The 14756-nt window shown below is 42.1% G+C and overlaps 1 pseudogene; it reads right to left on the bottom strand.

Annotated features, from left to right (window-relative positions):
* Positions 1–7122: 7122 nt before the first annotated feature.
* Positions 7123–7503, bottom strand: LOC102503725 (annotated as a pseudogene).
* Between the last annotated feature and the right edge of the window lie 7253 nt (positions 7504–14756).

The raw sequence follows: 14756 nt of genomic DNA, 5'->3' as shown, positions 1-14756 counted from the left end.
TTACTCTTTCAATCACATTCCTCTTTACCTTCAACCAAGTGTATGGATCAAATAAAATTATTTTCTTTCTTAAGTGGCTTTAGGCTCTTCCTTCCTTCCCTCCCTCTCTTCCTTCCTTCCTTCTTTTTCCTTTTTTTTTTTTTTTAAAGAAATGACTCCATTTACACTTATTCAAAATATTGGCTATATTCCCTGTGTAGTACAATACATCCTTGTAGCATATCTCACACCCAAAAGTTTGTACTTCCCACCCCCTATAACGCCTCACCCCTCTCTGCTCCACTGGTAACCACTAGTTCATTCTCTACATCTGTGAGTCCTTTTTCTTAAGGATCATTAAATGTGGCCAGTTCCTCTTTTCTGCCCTTCTCTGGACCATTTCACCTCAGTGAGAAGCCATCCCTACAGGACCTAACTCCCCACACCTTGATGAATCCAAGAGCTGGGGAGCCTAGAATTTTTCTTTTAATATGTATTTATTTGTTTGTTTTAATTGACATACAGTCAGTTACAATGTGTCAATCTCTGGTGTACATACAGCACAATGTCCCAGTCATGCATATACATGCATATATTCGTTTACATATTTTTTTTTCCATTAGAGGTTATTACAAGATATTGAACATAGTTCCATGTGCTATAACAGAAGAAACTTTTTAAAAAATCTATTTTTATGTATAGAGGCTAACATTTGTAAATCTCAAACTCCCAAATTTATCTCTCCCCACCCCCTTTCCTAGAATTCTTAATTTCACTCTCCTCCCCACTCTGATCCCTGGTGACCCATGATCAAGTCTCCAGTTTGTAAGTCCGGGTTTACCTGTTTCGAAAATGGGTTGAATAATTGATGCCTCCCTCACCAGGGTGTTGGACTTTAATTACTGTTTGCAACATTGCTTAAGATGTCGAGATGAAAGGCAGTTTTAAAAGTCCATGTTATTGGCATTAGTAATAAAGCTGAGGAATTTGTTTGTGAGTTTGCAAGGTTGTCATAACTGGGAAAAGGGGTGGGGGGGGGAAGGTTGGTTTTATGTGGAAAAACCTTGCCCAAAAAACAGCCACAGATCCTGGCTGGTATAAATAGCAAGAACATCTTGTACCTCAAAGGACTTTGCAAAATTCACATTCTTCCATGCCCCTGAAAAGATAGAACCCATACTTCCAAAACTGAAAACAAGGAGTTACCTGAGGTTTTAAGGCAGGAAACACAGGGGCCAACTTTTTGTTGAGACCATTCTCAGTTCTCTTCACAATTTACAAGAAAAAATGCAGTTTAAAAAACAGGGTTCTTCATTTTTACCCTCAATATTTGGCTTTTTCTTTTTGCATTCTAATCACATTTCTACCAATATAGCAGCTAACAAGGACTTTTAGAAACCTACTATTTTTGTGAGCACTTTATATGGGGAGGTTGGGATAAAATAAAAAGTTAAAACTCAGCGCATGCCCTCAGAGCATTTACCGTCAAACCAGAAGATAAATAGGAGCAGGAGCAGGTGGCCTATATTTAGAATTTATTTCATGGTGCCCTGTTATTAATAATAACTGCTCCCTTTGGCGTGTCCAAAGCCCTTTGAAATGCATTACTTCATTTGATCCACCGACGGTGCTGGAATTACAAGCTCTGATTTGAGGGCGAGGAAGCTCAGACACAAATGACTTCTGTAAGGCCAGACAGCCTGCAAGTGATGGTATTGAGACTTAAACGTAGTCCTGGGAATTCAAATGGTCTAGGGGAATCTAGTGGAGGGATCTAGTGTTTTTTCCACTGTAGTACTGCCACGCCTGGTAGGTACTCAAAGGAAAACCCTGGCCTTTTGGCCCAGGTTCAAGGGGCCATCGTAAGCCTAAGACCAATGCCACGTGGCATCTAATCAGAGAAGAGGAGTAGTGTAGAGGTTAAGGGTGTGAGTCTTGGACTCAGAGGCTCTTGTTTTCATTCCTAGCTCTTAATACTATGTGGACTGGGGCAAATGACTTGACTTCGCTGAGCCTCAGTTTCTTCATCTAGAAAATGGAGATGTAATATCAGTGTTTCCGTTGTTATTAGGTTCTAATAAAAGGGATCATCTTTGGAGAGCACTTAGCCCAGTGCCTGGCATATACAGGCTTTGCTAAAGGTTATCAGATGAGGCCCTAGTTGGCAAATGAATACTAAATGCAGCTTTGTCCCCGAGAAGAATCATCTTGGGCCAAGAACTTAATTAATAAAAAATCTTTTGAGATAATTATAAATTTACATGCAGTTGTAAGAAAAAGCCCTGACACCCTTCACCAATTTCCCCCTATATGACTTATATGACTATACTACGCTATCATGAACGGGAAATTGACATTGATACAATCTACGCACTATTTGGATTTCATCTGTTTTATGTGCATTCGTGTGTGTGTGTGTGTGTGTGTAGTTCTATGCAATGTTATCACATGTGGAGATTTGTTTGACCACCACCTCAGTCAGGATACTGAGTTCCATTTCAAGCATCCCTCATGTAATCCTTTTATAGTCATAGGCTTCTCTCTTCCTGTTTGCTTTCCTCACCCCTGGCAACCACTACTAAATTCTCTACAATTTTGTCATTGCAAGAATGTTACATATTTATATAGAATCATACTCTATATAGCCTTTTGAGGTTGGCTTTTTCCATTCAGCATAATTCCTCTGAGATCCCGTGAAGTTATTACAGGTGTCAATAGCTCTTTCCTTTTTATTACTGAATAGTATTCCATGGTATGGATGTACCAAAGTTTGTGTTACATTCAACCATTGAAGGACATCTGGTTTGTTTCCAGTTTGGGGCTGTTTTGAATAAAGCTGCTATGAACAATCATGTACAGGTTTTTGTGTGAACATAAGTTTTCATTTCTCTGGAATAAATGCCCAGGAGTACAACTGCTAGGTATTGGTAAGTGTTTATTTAGTTTTGTAAGAAACTGCCATATATTTTTTTCAGAGTGACTCTACCATTTTACATTCCCACTAGCAATGATAAGTGACTTAGTTTCTCTGCTTCCTCCCCAGCACTTGGTGTTAGCACTGTTTTTTATTTTAGCCATTCTGGTAGGTTTATAGGTATATCTCACTATGGTTTCAATGTGCATTTCCCTAGTGACTAATGGTGTGAACATCTTTTCATGTGTATATTTGCCATCTGTATATTCTCTTCAGTGAAATGTATGTTCATGTCTTTAGCCCATTTTCTAATCAAATTGTTTAGCTTTGACTGCTGGGTTTTGAGAGTTCTTTGTCAGATACGTAATTTACAAATGTCTACTCCCAGTCTGTAGCTTGTCTTTTCATCTTCTTTACAGGGTCTTTCTCAGAGCCCAAGGTTTTCATTTTGATGTGGTCTAACTTATCAACTTTTCCTTTCATGAGTTATGCTTTTGGTGTCAAGTCTGAAAAACTTTTTGTCTAACCATAGATCTTTTTTCCGCCTAAAAATTGTATGGCCTTATATGTTACATTTAAGTCCTTGATCCATTTTGAGTTAATTTTTTTACATGATATGTGGTTTAGGTCAATGTTCTTTTTTTTTTTTTTTTTTTGCCTCTGGATGTCCAATTGCTCCAGCAACATTTGTTTAAAAGGCTATTTTTCTTCTACTGAATTGTTTTTACACTTTTGTCAAAAATCAGTTGGGCATTTTTGTGTGGATCTATTTCTGAGCCAAGAATCCAAAGCGATTTTGACTCAAATATTGAACACAAGATATCAATCCATACAAAGACTAATGAAGACCGACATGTGAAGCAGTTATCAAATAATCGAATGCTCTATGTAATTAAGTATGAAATTGTAAGAGATTGACTGTGAGTATCCTGGTCATTCAAACATTGGCTCAGGAAGTGGTCCAAAGCAGCAGGGTGTATTGAAACAGGCCCTGATTCTGGGGCCAGGGAGAACTGCAAAGGGACTGTGATTCCATAATTTATCAACTGAAAGACATTGGGCAGGTAAGTGAGTTAACTAACCTCCTGGAGCTTTGCCTTCTTTAATGGAGATCATATTACCTGCCTCACAGGATTAGTTTGTGGACCAATGAGCTGGGGGACTGAAAATGACTAACAGCAAGCTTGGTCCAGCGTAGCTACGGCAGGGACAGATCTGAGGGATGCTTTGGGAGTTTTACCCTGTATTCTCTATCAGACTCTCCCAAGCATCCAAAGCAAACATCCACTGTAAGAAAAAGTGTGTGTGCTTTGCAAATGTGCCTTACAGATGCAGCTTTGAAACATTTCCTAGTCCCTCTCTTCAATCAACCTACTGCTCTTAAACCCTTCTCTTACGGAAATTCAGAGACACTACAGGTCCATGATACAGGCTGGGCATCTTTTCTCCTGAGCATCAGAACTTAGTGGGTTTGTCCTTAGGACTGACATTCAAAGGTCCCCATTTCACCCTCATGTGGCCACTGGCTCTGCAAATGAGGTTTATTATGTTCATTCTCTGGACATCAGCTTTTCCCTAGAAAGAGGATGAAATTTTGTACTCACCTCCCAAGGTGGCTTCGAAGGACCAACAGATAACAAAATGCAGGATACCTAGTGGATTTCCTCATATTTTATGTGCGTTAAGCACTGCTAGGCAGGGATCATATACTACGGCCCAAATCCTGACACCCCATCCCCCTACCCCCTGCCTGTTTTTGTCTGGGCTGAGGGCTAAGAATGGTTTTTACATTTTAAAGGTTGGTGGAAGAAAGGAAGAAAGGAAGGAAGGAAGGAAGGAAGGAAGGAAGAAAGGAAGGAAGGAAAGAATATGCCACAGAGATATGTGGCTTACAGAGTCTAAAATATTTATGATCTGTCCCTTTACAGAAAAAGTTTGTTGGCCCCTATTGTAGAGGATAAAACAGGCTCAAAGAAGGGGAGGATGTCATATGTCTGAGGTCACACGACAAGGAAATGGTCAAGCTATACATCCATTCATCCATCCAAAATGTGTGGATTACAGTCCGTTTATATGTAAGGATAGAATGCTACAGAAAGCATGGGATGGTTAGTGCAGTATTTCCCAAAGTGAGTTTCAAGGAGCCCAGATACCAGGAACCACCCAGAAACATGTCGTCAGCTCAGATGAGTTCTGGAAACTGAAAACTCCATAACCTCTTCTTTTTTCTTTCTTTTTTTTGGGAAGGTGGGGTAATTAGGTTTATTTATGTATTTATTTTTAATGGAGGCACTAGGGGATTGAACCCAGGACCTCGTGCATGCTAACCATGCACTCTACCACTGAGCTATACCCTCTTCCCCATAACCTCTTTTTATTTTTATTTTTATTTTTTTTAGCATTTTTTATTGCTTTATAATCATTTTACAATGTTGTGTCAGATCCATAACCTCTTTTTAAAAGGTCACTATGTATATCAGCATATCAAGGCTCTGAGAAGTTCTATAGCAAAGAGAATGACCTGGTTATCTTTGTTGAACTCAGCATGTCCTAAATTTATTTAACAGGGAAACTCTTATTTTGTTCTGTTTATTTTGATGATAGCTACATAATATTATTCCTCAGAAACGTTTGGGAAATTGTGAAGTTATAGGCCAATCACTTGGGTGTGATAGCTGGCCTGGCCTCTTCCTTGCTGTAAGACCCTGATCAAGTCACCCAGCCTCTCTGAGGCTCATTGCTGGAAAACAAAGGCTCGTTTCCAGCTACATCTCTGTTCCTCTGTTTCCTGCCTTTAGAGCCACATTTCCCACGGAGGTGTTGGCAATGTTCCATGCCATTGGCTAGGGATAGAGGACTATTTTTTCTTTCTGGTTGGATATAATCCTGTAACTTCCCTGAAAGACCAAGGTCTCCACATCACACCAGCTGCCCTTTTCTGCCATATATGCCCTAAGCAAGAAAGATGGAGTGGGTCAGGTTTCTAGAAGACTCAACCTTAAAAAGTCAAGAATGTAGGACTCAGGGACACAGATGGAATATGTCCAATAAAAGGATTTGTCAACAACCAGAAACTTGTTGGAACAGGGTTGATTATTTCCTAGAGGTGCTGATGAAGGAATTTGTAATATTAAAAGAATGCAACCATTATGGAATCTACCCTGCACTCTGTGATTAACACAGCACTAAATCATTGAATTTCAGCACAACTTTAGTCCCAGAATGGTAAGCCTGCCTCTCAGAAAGATGCCCAAATAAACCTATACTTGCTCCAATTGGTTGGTTCAGTGAGTAAGTTGGCTCTCTTTTGCCTCTGGTCTTTACATGTGATGTTCCCTCTCCCTGAGTCAACATTTCTCTTGACTTTTGCCTGGTTAACTCCTGCTTTTCCTTCCAGCCTCTGTATCAATGTTACCTGGACCATTATAAGTGTGGGGTAGGTTCCCTACGTAACTGCTGCTATAAATCCTGTATCTTCTCCATCAGAGGATTTGCTTGTCTTCTGTTGACTTTGTCTTGTCAACTAGACTATAAGTCTTAGAAGGGCAGGGACTGATTTTGGCTTGTTCACTGTTGCATCTGCAAAGCTTGGCACGGTGCTAGACAAAGAGGGTACTCAACAAACACTTTCAATAAACAGAAAGATCAAGTGAATGTGTATACTCTTTGGATGCCTTGGTTCTCAGACACATTGGAGAAACAGGCAGCTTGGCATAGTCTATAGAGGTGTGGCAGGGCTGGGGATGGAATGGAGATCCTCTGATACTGGGTGTGAGACTCTTTTTCATACCCCTCGACCACTTCTTCTTTTGCTTTGTGGGTGTCTGTAGACTGTTTGTGAAGGGTGGAGAGGGGCGGAGGGGGAGAAGCTGCTCTATTCTGGCTGCACACTGCAGGCCCTGGAGGAGCCGCTTGGGGTGGCTTTAGGCTGTGGATCCCCCACAGAACCCTCTCCCAAACCAACACACTGGCTCTAGCTGGGAACCAGCATGCTGGGAGGGGACCACTCTGAGAAACAAAGGCTCAGTCTGAGCAGAAGGCTGGCCTGAGGGACAGCTGGATCCAGAGAGCTTGTTCAGCAGGCCAGCTTGATAAACCTAAGGAATGGGCCCCATCCTGGGGAGGGTGATGCCTGGGTCAGGAGAGGGTGTGCAGAAAGAGGCAGCACCAAGGTGGACATCCAGATCTCTTTTATTGGCGGGCAGAGAGGGGTCACTGGGGTGGCCCTCTCATTGCACAGCTTGTTCATTGGCGCTGCTTCCTGAGTCCTGTGGCTTCTTCACCATCACGTCCGGCAGTTCGGGAGGGGTGGAGAAGGGCTGGAGGCGCACGGCTTCATCTCAAAGGCTTCATATGTGCGGAAGGCGAGCCCCACAGTGGCTGGGGAAGCCCCACTCGCCAGGGTCTTGCCGTTGTCCAGAAGCTGGTCTTCCGGCAGCCGCTTGAGGATGCCCTCGACCTTGTGCTTCAGCTCGTGCGCGGTGCTCCACTCCTTGGCATCAGTGGAGACGGTGGTCTCATGGGGTGGGGTCAGGATAAAGGCTTCCATTGTGGTGGCTACTGCCTCTCCCCCTCCACGGGCCGCGTTCCCGGCACCCTGCGTCCGACCACTTCTTCAATAACTTAATATCTTTCCAGCAGAGCTTCTACGGCCTTATTCTAGCCTTTCTTGTCATCACCTTAGAAGTTAAGACTGTTTCAGAGAATTATTTCATAACAAATGGGATCTTGGGGTAGAGGAAAATTTATCTAACTCTCAGGGGTAGGAGAAATGTGTGCCTTTGGACCGTGGGTTTAAATGAGCCAGCAAATCCCTGCTAATTCTCTTCCCTTGCTGGGTCCCGTTTGCTTCATACTCAGCAAAGGAGAAAACCAGCCTGTGTCACCCATGATTTATGCCCTGCTGTTTGCTCTCTTCCCCTGGAACATTAAACACCCTTAGCAGAGAGGGAAGAAGAGGTAATCTCAAGATGCCTGGCTACCAGATGGGTGTCTATAGCAGGCTCTCTGGTTTGGTGGGAGATGGGAGGAGGCTGAAAAAAGAAAAAAAGGAAAGGCCGATGGAGCTTTCACATAAAAGGAACAAGGAAGTCTCTGTTTGCTTCAACTTTTGCAAAAACCATTGGCCTCTGAGCTGAGAGACCTGGGTGTTTGATTTACTTGTTTACCGAATGCCTTTAGGCAAGACTTTCCTCTCTCTGGGTCTCAGTTTACCCAGCTGTCAAGGGAGGGTCTGGATTGCTTGAGCTCCCGAGAGGCTTAGGGATCTCGAGTTAGTAGTAGGTGCAGCAGTGTTGCTTGGAGAGAGGAGTGTAGGGAGGGCAGTGGTTAACCACGTGGACTTCAGCTCCCTGTCCCGCTGGCTGTGCGACTCCCAGACCTTCACCTGCATGATGGGCTTGATCGCTTGGACCTTCCTCCTTGGGTTGCTGGGAACGAAAGCTCCCAGCAGTACTGGCATGGAGCCAGCACTTAGTAAGAGTCACCTATTATTGGGGCTGTTGTTCCTGAGATGGTCCCTAACTGTGGCCTTGGTATCTAGCTGAGTTCCCCCCTTGGGGCCTGGTGAGTGGGGGCAGGGCATCCTTGCCAGTGCTTGGAAACTCTGGGCAGAAGGGAAGAGGAGCTATTTTCAGTGGATTCTGGTTCTATTTGTGGCTGTGAGTTGGCCCAGGCTGCAGGGAAGCTTTGGGTACAGCAAGCTGGGCACTGAGAGGGGTGTGTCATCTTACATGAGAGAGGGTAGAGAGAGGAGGAAGGGAGATGGAGAGGAGAAAGAGGGACAGTACCTCTCCTGTCCCATGGTTCCCTCCCTCCATCATTTTCTATCCTCTTCTTAACAATTTCATCTCCTCTGCCTTCCCTGGGAGAATTTAGAGGGCGTGACTGACCTTTTAAAGGTGGATTTAGTTAATAACACAAAGCGATCCATCAATCTGACTAACACAGTGTTCCCAACTGATGGCATTGATTTTCTCAAGCTGAAGTGGGATTCATATCCCCAGCAGAATTGTGGGGTATTTGTTAAAGCATGAGTAGTGTCTAAACCACCAAACCTCTAAATCATTTATCAAAGTGTAGAGGAAGAACTCTCATTTCCCCACTGGACCCTGGGCAGGACCTGTTGACACCTGCCCCCTTCATCCAATTTCTTACTTAACCTCTCTGGGCCTCAGTTTCCTCATTTATGAAATTGATGAGGGGCTTGCCAGGGAGACATCTTTGGAGCTCTTGAGTCCTTACCAGCTGCAGTTCTGTGAATCTCTGAGGCAGTAAGCAAACAAGGTGAAGCTGGATCCTTTCATCAGGGGATGGTTGGTAGGACTGGGAGGCTCCAGAGAGAAAAGGACATCCTACCCTGTCATTTTCGGGATGAGAAAACTGAGGCCCAGAGGGTGGGGTCAGGTCAAGCAGTGAGTGAGTCAGTGGCTCAGCTGGGTCAGGAATCCAGGCCTTCTCCCTCCTATTGCAGCCGGCCTTCCCTGACACCGGACTGCTGGGCGCCTCTTCCTGGGAGGAGGATGGGAGGCACATCTGTGCCTGTTTTAACTTATTTAACCCCCACAATGATTTCTTTTCCATATGAAGTCCATATAAGGTATGGTGGCAGGTCTGCCTGATTAAAAATTCTCAACACTGTTTCCCAGAGTCCAGTCATTTGAGTACTAGCCTTAGGCATTTTGACATAATCAGTTTTGTGTTAATATTCACATCACATTTTTCTTTAAATTGATTCCTCATTTTATATAAATAAATTTAGCCTCATCCTAAGCAAAGATATCTATGATACTGAGTTTTATCTGTTATATTTTTCCAAATGTGTATTAAACATACCTATTTAAATTAAGAAAATGTATGAACTGACGAAAAATGCCTTTGTGGTTGAGAAACTCCAATGAATATGGCATACCAGTGGTCCTCAAACTTGTCGGTTTCCTTAAAATTATTGAGGACCCTGAAGGGCTTCTGTTTATGTAGGATGTCAATTGATATTTACTTTGCTAGGAAGTCAAACTGACAAAATATTATTTATTAAATTGTAAAAGATAACGTGATTTAAAAATAATACTGTAAACCCATGACACGTAAACATCAATAACATATTTTTATGAAAAATTACTGTGTTTTCCAGAACAAAAATTTTGGTGAGAAGAATGGCATTGCTTTACACATTTGCAGCTCTTATTAAAGTTTAACTTAATAGAAGAGTTCTGCATTCTCTTATCTGCTTCTGCATTCAGTCTGTGTCAGTTTGTTTTAGTTGGAATACATGAAGACAATCCAGCCTCATGCAATTCAGATAGTGGTAGATATTCTTTTTTTCTACTACACTAAAACTGGAGAAGGGGTAGTTTCTTAAAGTTTAGTTGCATAAATTCATTTGAATGAATTTTTTGTATCCAGTTACACTGAACTCCATTGGTGTATCTTGCACTTTGAATAGAGCTTTTATTCATGCATGATCTGGTAACATTATGCATTGGTCATTTGGAAAATATTGGTTCACTGGGTTATGTGGCTCTTCTAAATGTTGGCACAGTTTATTATACAATATCAGAAACTCACTTTGTTAATATTATTACCCATCTAAGCAGAAAGGATGTTAAGGGTTTGGAAGCTGTCAAGTTCATGGTGGGACATTCATGTTTTCCAAAATTCTAATTAAGCTCAAATTTTATCATTGGCAACCAAAACCTTCAGTTGTTTTACCTAAGTGACAAACTTATTTCATACAGTTTTTGAGAAACTGTCTGCCAAATACCCAAGTCTGAATAATTATAGTTTGCACTGTTGACCATTCCTTTCAAATAAAGTGAAAATAGTTTGTTTTTCTTTAACCCTTTTTTTCCCTAAAAAAAGAGGCTAGTTCAGTTTGCAACTCAAACAATAGTGCTTTTCCTTGAGATGACCGTCTTACTTCTGTACATAGCAAAAGTGCTTTATGCATGGGAAGTAACTGCCTAAGGGGTGTGGGGTGTTCTTTCATAGTGATGAAAAGTGTTTTAAAACTGGATACAGTTGGTGGCTGCACAATATTGTAAATGTACTAAGTGCCACTGAATTGTCTACTTTAAAATGGTTTTTATGTTCTGTGAGTTTCACCTCAATAAAAAAGTGAAAAAGGGTGCTTTATGCATAAATTCCTATTATTACAGAGAATATTAAAAAGACTTGTAGTCAAAGGTCTAGAGTTAATAAAATTAAAAATTTTTAAATTGCTTTGTTAAGGACATTCTTAAGTGAAATTGGCATTTTGTTTACTACCAGTGTTTTTTTTTTTTTACCAGTTTACTACAGTACATTTGTGAAAAATATGGTGGCTACCAGTATAAATAGTACCACTGTTTTAATTTGTGCCAATTTTACCACCACTGTTTTTATACCGTCAGTGCAGATATCAACACGGTAAAAAGGTAAATAATTTCTTAGTTTTATTATGAGAACAGTTTTGACCCATCTGGGTCCCTGAACCAGTCTCAGGGTTCCTGAGGACCCACAGACCACACGTTGAGGACCACTGATCTATGCTGAATTGGAGTTGAGCTGACCCACCCCAGTAGTACGTATGTAGTATGGTGAATGGAAAATCCCTGGAGATGTTGAATCACATACATTTGGGTCCAGTTCTAGTTTCTATCTGATCCTGAGCAAGTGATTCCTTAAAATCTGAGAGCCGCAGTTACCTTTGTTTGCTAGCCTGGTTGGAAGGCCAAGGAGATGCTGAAGGGTTATGAGAGTTTGGGGATAATCCTCACAAAGTGCTCACTGAAGGGGAAGTGACTTTTATCATTCAGCAGCAGGACGTAGTATTGAGAAGGCTGCGTTTTGGGGGTCTGAGGGATTCCTGCTTTCCAGGGACCCTGTGCAACCTCAGGAAGCCTTCATCAATCAACCTTTCCATCTGTTCTTAGACTACTTGAAAGAGTCCCTGAGCAGCAGGAAGAATGTTTTCAGCTTTGAAGATAGCAGGGGGAGAAGGAGGCCGAAAGGGTAGCAGGGGGAGGGGAGGAATGTCAGGCGGGTAGAGGGGCCGCTTCGCATGAGAAACAGGGCATGAGAAGCCCTCACTGAATCTGGATTGAGTTTCTCTTTTCTTGACTAACCACACAAAGTTTAGGACTTCGTCTTCAGCCAAAGCCCACAAGGGATCCCACCCATTGGTTTGGCTTTTCATAAGTTACAAAGTTTTCAAACTCATTACTTGAAAGAATCCTTACACACCAATGTGAGGTGAGCACGGTAGTGATTAGGACCCTCATAGAACGGATGAGAAAACTGAGGCACAGAAAAGGGAAATAAGGAACAAGTATATGGAAGCACCAAGCTTCAGATTTAAGACTTTGGACTCGGACTAACTTTCTTTACATTGCTTTTTCTCAGGCCCTTCTCCCTGAAGTGAGTTTTCAAGGCCATGCAGCAGTTTTCTCTTTCTTATTTAGAGACAATTTACTAAGGTCCGCCTTACCAGTAAGCAGGTAGGCAGCAGTGGGAATGAGGTGCAGTACGGAGTTTAAAAGCATGCTCTCGCATCAAATCATCTGGGTTCAAATCCTGATCTTTACACCTTCTCGTGTAAAATGGGGGAGAGTAACAGTACTTGCTCATAGGGTTGTTAAGATTACATTAGATGTACAGGTACAGCACTCATACAGTGTAAGTACATCTTAAGGTTCAATCTGTTAGCTATTATAAGAATGAGGACAAGCAAATAGTGATTTTATGGGCACAGAGAAATTCCTCCCACGTTCTATATACTAGTTGAGGATTCCTTATACCAAGTTAAAAGGCAAATACAGCTATTGTCTAAAAAGAGGTCAGCTGTGATATGCCAAAAATCTCCCCTCTCCCTTCCGATTCTTGGGGAGCTGTGGGATAGGCTGAGTGGGTGCTAACAGCCTATTGGCTGAATCTCTGCTCCAATCCACCTAATTGGGAGCTAGGTAACCTATGGGTGGGCAGCCCTGGCGTCAGGTGCTAGCTTCCATCCAATCAGAGACCACCCAACTATGGAACCGGATCCTTCAGCCTTTGCTTGAGTAGAGAGCCGAGTAGTAGAACTTGTGTCCCTAGGGGATGGAAACTTACAGGAACCTTATTTTATCAGACAATAGGAAGAAGAGGTGTTTTTTGTTTGTCATTCATCTGTTCTTTGTACTTATTATTTCCTTTCTCACTCCATAAAGGCTATAATCATATAACAGTAAAGCAAAACCAGGACAGCAAAATAAAAAGGTGTGGGGTTAAGGAGGAAGGTAAAAATTACCATTAATATTGGGGATTTAAAGGGCCAACAGTAGGCTACCATTGAGCTTCACATTTAGCCCTGGGCTTTCTAGAAGCCAAGGTGAAACGATACACAATCAGATGCCCCATGCTAATTATCAGAAAGGAAGCACACCTGTATCTGTGAGAGAAGGACAAGGAATGTCTCCTGCCATATCAGTAAACAAAGGAAGTTGCAGCCATCAAGCTATGAGCCACTGCAGCCACTCCCTTCCCCCTGCCCTCTCTGTGGTGCAGGCTACGGAATTCAGGGTGGAGATAATAGGGTGCCAGCCAGCAGTAGATAGTTAAGGTGCATATCAAAGGACTGGTTTCAATGAGCCCAGACTCTAGCATTTTCCCACACATAGAACGGTATTAAATTCATTAACTTGAGGTGTTTGTTTTTCTTTAATTAACATTAATCTTTTGATATTCCAACTATCTAGTTTTTGTTGCAAAAACTCTTATATATCCTGATTCCTCCCTTACTTCTTCCCAACAATTGCTCAGAGCTGAGAGGCTGACTCTTGGGCTTAGGTCCTCAGTATGTCCACCAAATAAAACATAACTCTCAACTTTTAGGTTGTGTAATTTTTTTCTCAGGTGACGATGCCACAAAGTGGGCAGTACAGACTGGTGGATGAGAGCATAGTTTTTGTTGTCAGTTCGGGGTTTGGGTTTGAGTAAAAAAGAAAAAAATTAGCGCAGCTTATTCTGGGCTAGAGTTTCTTCATCTGTAAAATTGTGATAATAACAGTGTCTACCTATTAAAGTTGTGAAGATTCAATTAGGTGAGTTGTATAAACATTAGCCATTAATAAAGAAATTTGCTTACTACTTGTCATGAGCAGTTCTAGGTACTGGGGAAAAAATGATGAACCAAACAAACAAGATCCTTATCTTCAAGTAGCTTTTATGTTGGAATGGGATAGAGAGACAATAGAAATGAAAAACAAATGATTGCAGTGTGTTGTGGAAAAACAATACAACAAATGCAAGGATAGATTTAACTTGACTGGTTCTCTCAGCCATTTTCCAGAAGAGTCAAAGGTATAATGTTAAAACGCAACTCTGAGTAGATGAATCTGTTAAGGGCCTTAGTTCAGTACTTAAATGTAGAATTCAAAAGGTTGTTGTGGATGGGTTACAGTTTTTTTTTTTTTTTTTTTTGTATTTTTGTTTGAAAATTCACTTCTTCCAGCTGAGCTTTGGTGGAAGCAATCTGAAATGTATTCTGAGTAGAACCTTGAGCACGCTATACTTACTTGCATTACCTTTAATTAGTTTTAGCCTTACCACAACTACAGGTGAAAGATACTACCATTGTTCTATTTTACTGGTTAAGTAGAGTTGTCTTGATCAGGGCTATAGAGCTAGGAAAGGATGCCTCCCCAAAGTCTGTGGGATCACCTTCGGTTTTCTTTTTCGCCCATTCCCCACCTGTTTCTTTTCTAAGCTGGGCTTCTCCGCCAGCCTCTCGCTCGCCAACCGTGTACAGCTGGTCTGCAGCCCCGCCCACCTACCTCCAGGGGCGTGACCACTGGCCCCGCCCCCGACCAACCCGCGACCGCCCGCCTTCTTTTCCCCGACCGCCGGC

The sequence above is a fragment of the Camelus ferus genome, chromosome 32 (genome assembly GCF_009834535.1).
Source record: "Camelus ferus isolate YT-003-E chromosome 32, BCGSAC_Cfer_1.0, whole genome shotgun sequence".
NCBI lineage: Eukaryota > Metazoa > Chordata > Mammalia > Artiodactyla > Camelidae > Camelus > Camelus ferus.
This window is presented reverse-complemented; position numbering and strand designations above follow the sequence as displayed.